Consider the following 9,679-nt stretch of genomic DNA (forward strand, 5'->3'; position numbering starts at 1 on the left):
TGTTCCTGACAGTGTTTAATGGTAATTATGAGCAATTACAAATGGCTTTCTCTGTAAAGTCCCTGACATTACACTGCAAATTTCCTTTTCTTAATTGTTTTGTTTTCTGGTAACAAAAAATAAAAAAATAAATATATAAATAAAAAAATCTCTACATCCTTAAGAAGGCACTGCACTTGATTGTAAACTTCATTCTAAATTATGCATTTTAATATATTTTAATATTGTAATATTTTTATTATAAAATGTATTTTACTTGTGCTGTATGTATTTGTTACTTCATTCTAAACAGATATAAGTAAACTATTTATTTAAAAAGCAACATTGCATGCAACACATTTTATCTTAAATTATTAGATTTTCTCTCGTTTTAGATTAGAAATTAAATGTAGATTTATGCATAATTCTACCAATAATAGATTAGGATTGAAAAAAAGAAAAAAACACCCCGCTAATCCACAAATAATCCATCTGTCAATCAACTATTGTCTTGTGAAGCCAAACTATGCATGTTTGTAAATAACATCCATAAGGGGTTTAAATTTAAACCATAGTTTCTGGCCAAAACACCAGTGATAACATTTACTCTAGTGAAAAAGTCCACCCCCTGGTGTTCTCACAGCTCAAAATCCACCAACATGTTTGTTTAGAACTATTTTAGACTGTTTTGGCTTGTAAATGGTGCTTTATCTGTGCATATTTCTCACCTGATTCAGATGGGACAAGTTTTTCCCTAATATTGGATAGAAGACTCAAAAGCGTCTTGATGAATTTGTTTCTTACAGGCACACGTTAATTTAAAGACTGGAGTGGTGTGGATTACTTATGGATTATTGTGATGTTTTTATCAGCTGTTTTGACTCTCATCCTAACGGCACCCATTCACTACAGAGGATCCATTGGAGAACAAATGATGTAATGCTATTTTTTTTCAAATCTGTTCTGATGAAGAAACAAACTCATCTACATCTTGGATTGCCTGAGGGTGAGCACATTTTCAGCAAATGTTAATTTCTGGGTGAACCATTCCTTTAAAGCAATTTTCTTTTTATTTCCATGTTTAATTTTAAGCAATGGGCCAAACAGTAACTGTAAATTGCTGTTTTTAACATTTTACTGATGCAAAATATTTTGTAAAAGCAAGGTTTTTGGCACGTTTCTGACAGCTTGTACTTGGTATTCACAGATACAAAGGAGAATTAAAAGGATGAGACATTTGATTTTAGAACAAGAGGAAGAGAGCACACTGAGTGTAGGAGCCATCTGGGCCAGTTTAATGATGGTAATGTCTTGCGTTAGGATCTCTGGCTCTGTGTATTTTTCTCTGTCCATATTTGCCATTCTATCTCACTTTCTGTCCGATGAGTCTTTTATCAATATTTCTAGATTATAATTCCAGTTTAATGACCCCATGAAATCAAAATAAGAATATAGTCTGTTTGTTAGCTTTGAGGGCATCAATCCTAGTGTACTCCAAAACTGTAAAAAAAAAGTAGTAAATAAAGATTATTGGAGTATGGTTTAGAAGAACATATTATGCCAGCCTTTCTACTTAAACATTTCAACATTGCTTGCACTTTTTTGTTAATTAATTATCTAAAAAAAAATAATAATAATAAAAATTGATTTTTTGTGTTTTGTTGAATGTTTTCAAATTTGAAATTGGAAATTATTTATCTTTTTTGCTTTACATGTAAAAAGATATGGATTATTGATGATTCATTGTAAAGATTTCTCTCCAATCAGATGCTTTCTAGACTGAGCCTTTCCCCTCCCCCAGAACCAACCAGTAAATAGAAAATGATGGCTTGTGGTTATGAGATAAACTAAAACCTACTTACTGTTTCCATAAAAAAAAAAAAAAAAAAATGTCAACACAGGACAGAAAACTGCAGTTCTTAAAGCATTAATGGGGTTTTAAAGCAATTAGAAAACTTCCATCGGGAGAAACGTGACTTGGATTTTAGGGATGTTAAACAAAATGTAAACAGAGTTTTAAGTGAAAAGCTGCAGTTTCTCTCAAAGACAGAACAATTTGAGAGAAACCTAGCATGAATATTTATTAGGGGTTGCTCTCCACTATTTGATTAATGCCAAATGTTCTCTCTTTTTTCATTTTTGCAAAACAATAATTTCCTTTCGAATTAATGCAGCTTCCTTTCTATTTAGAAATGATATTACTTCATGGCATTTGTTTAATATTAACTCCCAGCATAAGGTTCTAAATACTGTTTTAATCTGTAACATAAGCAGTCGGCCGATTGTTCTACTTTCCCCAGATCAAAATTCTTTGAAGTTAAATATGTTTCTCAGAATTAACACTGAGAACTGGGAACATAAAATGTATTAGTCTATAATACAATTGTGTTCTACACCAGCGCTTAATCCTTTTGTGTAAATCCGCTGATATATTGGCCAGCTGTCTACTTTTTTCGTACCCTTCTGGCATTATTTCACCTTTCTCAATCAGTTGTGACATCTCCATCCTAATCTATTTAAACAAACCTCATTTTATAAAGAATATTCTGGTCTGAAATGATTTTTGGTATTAGAACACAGGCAGATATGATTATAAACACCGCTTCATCCTCTGTGGTACTGTTTGTCAGGAGCAGTGAGGAGATTCAAAGTCATTTTGCATGCTATACGCACTCGGGGCATATTACACATTCATTCCACACAATGTGATTAAATGCTTGTTTTCACAGAAAATGCACTGAATATGAACAATACCACCACTTTCCTGAGGGAAAACACTGCTTTTATGAGCTTTTAGACACTTTTGCATTCTAATCTCCGAATCTTTAGGGGGATTTGCCATGCTAACCGTGCCAGTTAATCAAAACCTCACCAGCAATTTATTTATTCTTTCATGAATTCCCACTTGTGTCCTTCTGTAGGAATCTTCTAAAACTATTTCTGAAGTTATTGGCATTTTATGCAGTGGAGACTAGGTGAATATCTTTTGTTGAAGTTCCGATGACCTCTCTCTCCCTCTCCTCTCTCTCTCTCTCTCTCTATCTCCCTCTCTCTCTCTCTCTCTCTCTCTCTCTCTCTCTCTCCTCTCTGTGTCTCTCTCTCTCTTTCCTTCTCACTCCTCTCAGTTCTCTCTTCCCTCTCTCTCTTTTTCACTCTTTTTTTTTTTTTTTTTTTTTTTTTGTTTTTGTGTGTTTCTGTTTGTGTGTGTGTGTGTGTGTGTGTTTGAGTGTGAGGGGTAGTTTGATTAGTTTGCTTGGCCATTCATACCACATGCAGCACAGATTAAATCTATCAAGGATCCTCATAATTACCCACAATCCTTAGTCATCAAGGAATGTAAATCTACCACATCTCATCTTTATTCAGAAAGAGATGGTCTGAACAACTTTTAGTTCCGAGAGCATGAGGAAAAAAAATTAACCTTTCAGTTTTATATTTATGTTTAAGACACATTTGTTTGAATAGGGTACAAAAATAAGCCTGACATGCAAAAAAAAAAAAAAAAAAAACTTTTTCCAAAGAATAGTGATTATATATATATATATATATATATATATATATATATATATATATATATATATATATATATATATATATACTCTCACACACACACACACACACACACACATTGTTTGGTCAGTACAATTTGTACAGTATAGTGCTTTTTAAAAAAAAAATGCTTTCAATTTCAGTCAATGGCCAATTCAACATTATTTCAAAGTAATGATATAATTAATCTGCATAAATTTAATCTTTTAAGACCTTTGTGGTACAGGCCAAAATTATGGAAAACGTACATTTGATGTATTTAAATCTAGCTACTTTTCATGCTAGGGCAATATTATGTTAGATTCCGTAGATAATTCATCTAACCTATCTAAAAGCTCAAAACAAAAGAATCTCAAAATAAATTCCTTCTAATGTATTTTTTCTCCCCTATAGTAATGGAGCACCAAAGTGTACCGTATTTGTGGCAAGTGTCTGAAGTGTAAATTTGTGTGTGTTTTGTTTATGTGAGAAATATCCTTCAAAAGAGAGCTTAAAAGCTGCTTGGCACTATTGAATTTCAGCCACACAATATGTTTATATTTTCTCTGAGAGAGAAATCAAATGTCAGTATTCCCAACTGAGCACAATTAGTTCCGCTAGAGTGTAAAACGGTCTGAAGACATGAAGCTCTGGTCAGCGTTATCGACGGCTATAGCAGAGGTATTGAATTTTCCAGTTCGCCAGAACACAATGATTAATTTTCAGCTGTTTTGAGTCCATTCTCCTATCATTTTACCAGACTGCTGCTACCGGACCGACTAAGAATAAACCAGGCCGTGTGCTGTCTGGAAATCTTTAGAGAGAGGGAAAGAAAGATTACTTTTTCTCTTTTTTGTCATCTTCGTTTCACTAGTTTTAGATATATTTTCAAAGACACGGTTTTAGGTCATGCATCTTTGCGGTCAGCGAGCAGGAAAAGTGTTTACTAATGTGGATGCGGAGCTTGCCTTCAAATAAATCACGCAGCAGTCATCAGAAAATCATTAAAATTCACATCTTCCCCACAACATATGGAAATACCAGCGAATTAAAGTGTTCCAAAAGACACTGAGATGGCATTTCACATGCGTGATTAAAAAACTGCCCTTCGGAAGAAAGCGAAAAGTCTGCCGTCAGTGAAAAGCGACAGCTGTCAGGTCTGTTGTGGCAGCTGAGAGAAGAGTGAGGGAAGATTCTCCTGTCTTGTTCGCAGACGTGTCATCCGTGATAAATAAAAGAGAGGCACCTGGGTGGTCAGAGAAGAGTCTGTTTAATGTCTAGACAGGGGGAGAGGGACCCAAACCCCTGAGAGCCTATAAAGAGCCTGAAAGTGTTCATTTCACATGCAATACTCTGTCAAATGGAGGAAAACTAAACCTCACACTCACACATTGTATTATGGAAATGTGGTTACTATGTTTTATACAATGAAAAAGACATTTACATTTCTTTACCCTTCATTCCAGAGCGGGTCCTGAGGCTTCAGCGCATGTGTGACTTTGAAGGAATGTGCTTCACCCCGCATCAAAATATGAGGTTAGTTATGTATGTTTAAGGTGGTATAAAAAAAATAAAAAATACACTCCTTTTCAACTTGGCTTTAAATATGTTAATGTTAATTTTGCATTATTTACAGGCAGTACACAAAAAAGTAAGAGAGGGAGAGAGAGAGTGTGTGTACTTTTTTTTTTTTTTTGGTCCCTATGAGGAAGCAAGCTTATAAATCATACAGAATGATCTTTTTTTTGAAAATATTGAAGATGGTTTATGTTTGTGGGTTATGGTTTTGTTTTAGGGTTTGGGGTTAGTAAAGTTTGTACAGTATAAAAACCATTATGTCTGTGGAATGTCCCCTTAACACATAGAAACCTATGTATTAGTGAAGGTAGTGAAGCGCCTCTGCACTCACTCCAGTGGAGATGTACAAAGCCTATTTCCTTCCTCATGTCATAGCTGACCCAGCCATCTTCGACCACATATGCCCCCTATACATAACTATACTTCATATCCACAGACATGCAACACTGAACATGGCTCAGCCACACACACACACCCACCCACCCACCCACCCACCCAGATCCATCAGTTACAGTGCCTCACACCCTACGCACTAAGCACTCTTATAACTACTCAGACCAGCCAGCATTCCTCTCAGTCACCTTTCACAATGCCCTTAGTAGCATTCATACAACTACAAGTTGGAACTAAAAAAAAGTGCCATTGTGGTACCATGGTCTTGAACATATTTTGTGTGTGTGTGTGTGTGTGTGTGTGTGTGTGTGTGTGTGTGTGTGTCTGTGTGTGGTTTAAAAGTTCCAATTGTTAACATTGCTAACCTCATTACAAACAATGGAAAAATACGTAAAGCATGTACTAATCTTAATGGTAATTTTGAGATTTACTAATATGATATTAAAATAAAATACAAAATTATTGTAAAATTGTGTGTGTGTGTGTGTGTGTGTGTGTGTGTGTGTGTGTGTGTGTGTGTGTGTGTGTGTGTGTATTTACTATAATTATAATTACTAAATATAAGATTTCATTGTAGTACTCGTGTGTATGTATTCATTCTTGTTTAATTATTAGTATGATATTTCTTAAATGTTTAAGACATTTAAAATATATTTTACAGTTTTTAGGTATTTAAACAATAGTTTGTAACATGGTTTAAATATACATTTATTGTATTATGAGGTTATCATTACAATCCCAAAACAAATGTTATGTTAATAATTATCTAACTATTATAAGAATTTAAAATTATAATAATTTTGTAAATATTATAATTACTCAATATTTTATTTCATTTTAGTATTAGTGTTTGTTCTTTTATCTTTTTTAATGACATTTCTTACATTTTTAAGATATTTTACATATTTTCAAGTTTCTTTGTTTTTTTATGTACATTTATTGTTTTATGAGGTTATCATTAAAATCTCAACACAAATGTTATATTATTAATTATATAATTTTTCAAACAATATTATTATTAACATTACATTTATATTTATTTAATTTATTTTTTGATATTTAATAGGTTTGGTTTTTATATGTTTTTATAAAGCATTTATTAATCTTAATGTAAATTTTGAGATTTACCAATACTAAATTTTATCTGTTAATGTAATATATTGGAGCTAACATAAATTAATAAACACAATATCAAAATGTGAATAAATACTGCAACAAAGGCGTCACTCATTGTTAGTTAATAGGTACTGCATTAACTAACATAAATCAATATGAACTTGTAAGTGTTACCATTGACTCATATGGAAATATTTTCATTTTCAATATTTAATGTTCAGGTGGTACTGGTTTTTTATTTATTTATTTATTTTTTTACACATGACAACCTGTACCATCTACAAGAGAACAACTCATGCTCTTCATCTTAGAAGGCAAAATATGTTGAGGTGCTTATGTAGGACGGTGGGGTTCAAATCTAGCTATATCAATAAAAAAAAAGCATCAAAAAGCCTCCTGAGAAAGACAAGCAATAAAACAAAGATTAGCCTGTTTGCACTCTGCGTCATCATCAAACCACCATCATTGTCTTAAAATCTTCCATACTTTTGAGCTGCTTGTGACACCATCAGCGGGTCACTGCAGGGTCGGAGCTATAGAGAGGAAGATTAGCATTAACATGTGGAGAAAAGAGCTAATGAAGTGCTCATAGCAGGTTATCATATGTCTCCTCCTCACACATCTGTGTGACCATGATCCCCTCACAAATCAAATCTCCGGCCAATCCTCCAGATGGATAATTGCGGACAGGGATATGATAAGCTTTTGTAATAGAGATCTGTCAATCAATGAATGCCACATGACTTCTCGATCCGGAGTGTTTACTCAAATGGAATGGAAGAATTCGGCCGGTGCCACTCGGGCCACTTCCTTTTCTGCCGCTCCGAAGGATGTTCTTGCTTCATTTCATTAACTGGGTGGGAGTAAAAGCAAATTTGCCTTATGAAAAGCAATTACTGCACTGCTGACTGGTGCTTTTGTGTGAGGAGGAGAGAGTTCCTGTCCCTCTTCTTCATGTCTGAGACTTCTGCATCATTGCAAGTGTGATTTTAGTGATTTTAGCCCTGCAAGTCCTTTCACTACCTTTATTATAGGGACAATTAAAGGCCTGGCTAAAGATCTTATTTTGAAATCAAAATAAAATATAAACTTAATATTTTGTAATTATTATAAAATATATAATATTATGTATATACACTACTCTTCAAAAGTTTGGGGTCAGCAAGGTTTTATTTATTTATTTATTTATTTTTTTTTTTTATTTTTTGAGGAATTTATACTATGTTCAACAGTGATGCATTAAGCTGATCAAAAGTGACAGTAAATACATTTATTATGTTACAAAAGATTTTTATTTCAAATAAATGCTATTCTTGATTTTTTGAGCTATTTCTGAAGGATAATTTAACACTGAAGACTGGGTTAACAGCTACTGACAATTCAGCTTTGCCATTACAGAATTAAAGAAAAACAATTGCATTAAGATATGAATATATTATAATAGAAACCCATTGTTTTATATTGTAATAATATTTCAAAATAGTCTTAATGCTGTATTTTTTTTTCAAACAATGGTTATTCTCGTTAACTAAAACTTAAGCTATAAAAAATTTGTACTTCAATAAAAACAAGATATTAAAAACATTTAGCTAGTTGCTAAGGCAACATTTCTCATTTTACACAACTTGATGTACTAAAATAACTCAAATTCAACTGAAATAAAATGAATGAAAACTACATAAACACTACTAAAATGACAAAAAAAATATAAAAATTTAAATGAAAACTTAAGTTTGAAGGAATTTAATTAAATATATAAAAATAAAATCTGATTCAAAATATTAGTAAAAAATAGTCAATGATAAATAAACCTACTAAAATGCTAAAATTACTTTGAATCGAACAAACGCAAATGCAATGCTTGTTGAACATTAGAGACTTATCGTATGAAGTTTAAATAATATATTATAGGGTTTGTAAATTTGTGTTATTCATCTCATTTTTTAGATAAAAAAATAATGAATTGTAATGATTTTGATTTCTTTGTTTCCTAGTGAGAAATAAGTGAGAACCACATATCAACCACCCAGAACACCCTAGCAACCATAAAGCAACACCCTGGCAACCAGGTACAACATCCTAGCATCTTCACAACAGATTTTGCAGAAGTAAGCAACAGTCCTATTTTCTCTAGAAATCTAGTCTCATTCTGTATGGTTTATAAGCATTTTGAAAAATGAGGACATGGGTTATGTCCTCATAAGTCACCCTCTCCTTGTAATACCTGTGTCATACCCATGTCATTATACAAAGTTGTGTATACACTATACACACACACACACACACACACACACACACACACACACACACACACACAAAAAGATTGCACTGACCCTCCTCTGACACCTGTCTGTTTTTATTTCAGGGATATTTTAAGAACATTTTGGGAAAGGCTTTAGACCCATTTTATTTATTGGAAATGGAATGAATCTGTATTAAAGTGCTAAGAAAGCCAGTACTCTTACTTCTTTAAATTTATGTATTGAGATAAGCTTGCTAAGAGAAATGTAAGTGCCAACTTATTAAAGCAATTTGAGTGATTGTGTCTTCTTTAAGCTGTACTGATTCACAATGTGTGATAAAGTCTTTCAGCTTGTGATCCTGTCATGATCTATATGTATCACATGGACTGTTACAGTACATTTGGGGTACAGAGTGCCAACATTGCAAAAAATAATTAATTAACAGATTCATCAGATTCCTGAAGTAATGGCTCAGGGGTCAACAAACGCATGGCACAAATACTGCTTAAGCAAAGTGTATGAGCAGAGGATATTTTCAGGGGCGGTGTGGAAATTATATATATGAATGATACATTTCATCAAGCTAAAACTATTTTAAATAGATTTAACATTGTATTCAAAACAAGCTAAAAACTACAAATAATAATCAGCAAATATTTACTTTCTCTAGTGTAAATTATTATTTTGTTACAGTATTTTAATACAAATATAGATAGTGTTATTTTTTATTTTCAGCTTTCATTTTAATTTTAGCTTTAGTAATTTTTAATATACATTTCTAATTTTTTAAATATTTTTATTTATCTTTTTTTCAGCTTTTGCAATTTTAATACTTTATAACT

The 9,679-nt window shown here is 32.6% G+C and overlaps 1 long non-coding RNA gene across 1 annotated transcript; it reads left to right on the forward strand.

Annotated features, from left to right (window-relative positions):
* The first annotated feature begins 1,186 nt into the window (after positions 1–1,186).
* Positions 1,187–8,778, forward strand: LOC122142277. The gene is made up of 3 exons (XR_006158492.1): positions 1,187–1,282; positions 4,974–5,043; positions 8,589–8,778. It is a non-coding gene; the product is annotated as an uncharacterized LOC122142277 (long non-coding RNA).
* Positions 8,779–9,679: the final 901 nt, after the last annotated feature.

The sequence above is a fragment of the Cyprinus carpio genome, chromosome B24, assembly GCF_018340385.1.
Source record: "Cyprinus carpio isolate SPL01 chromosome B24, ASM1834038v1, whole genome shotgun sequence".
In the NCBI taxonomy this organism is placed as follows: domain Eukaryota; kingdom Metazoa; phylum Chordata; class Actinopteri; order Cypriniformes; family Cyprinidae; genus Cyprinus; species Cyprinus carpio.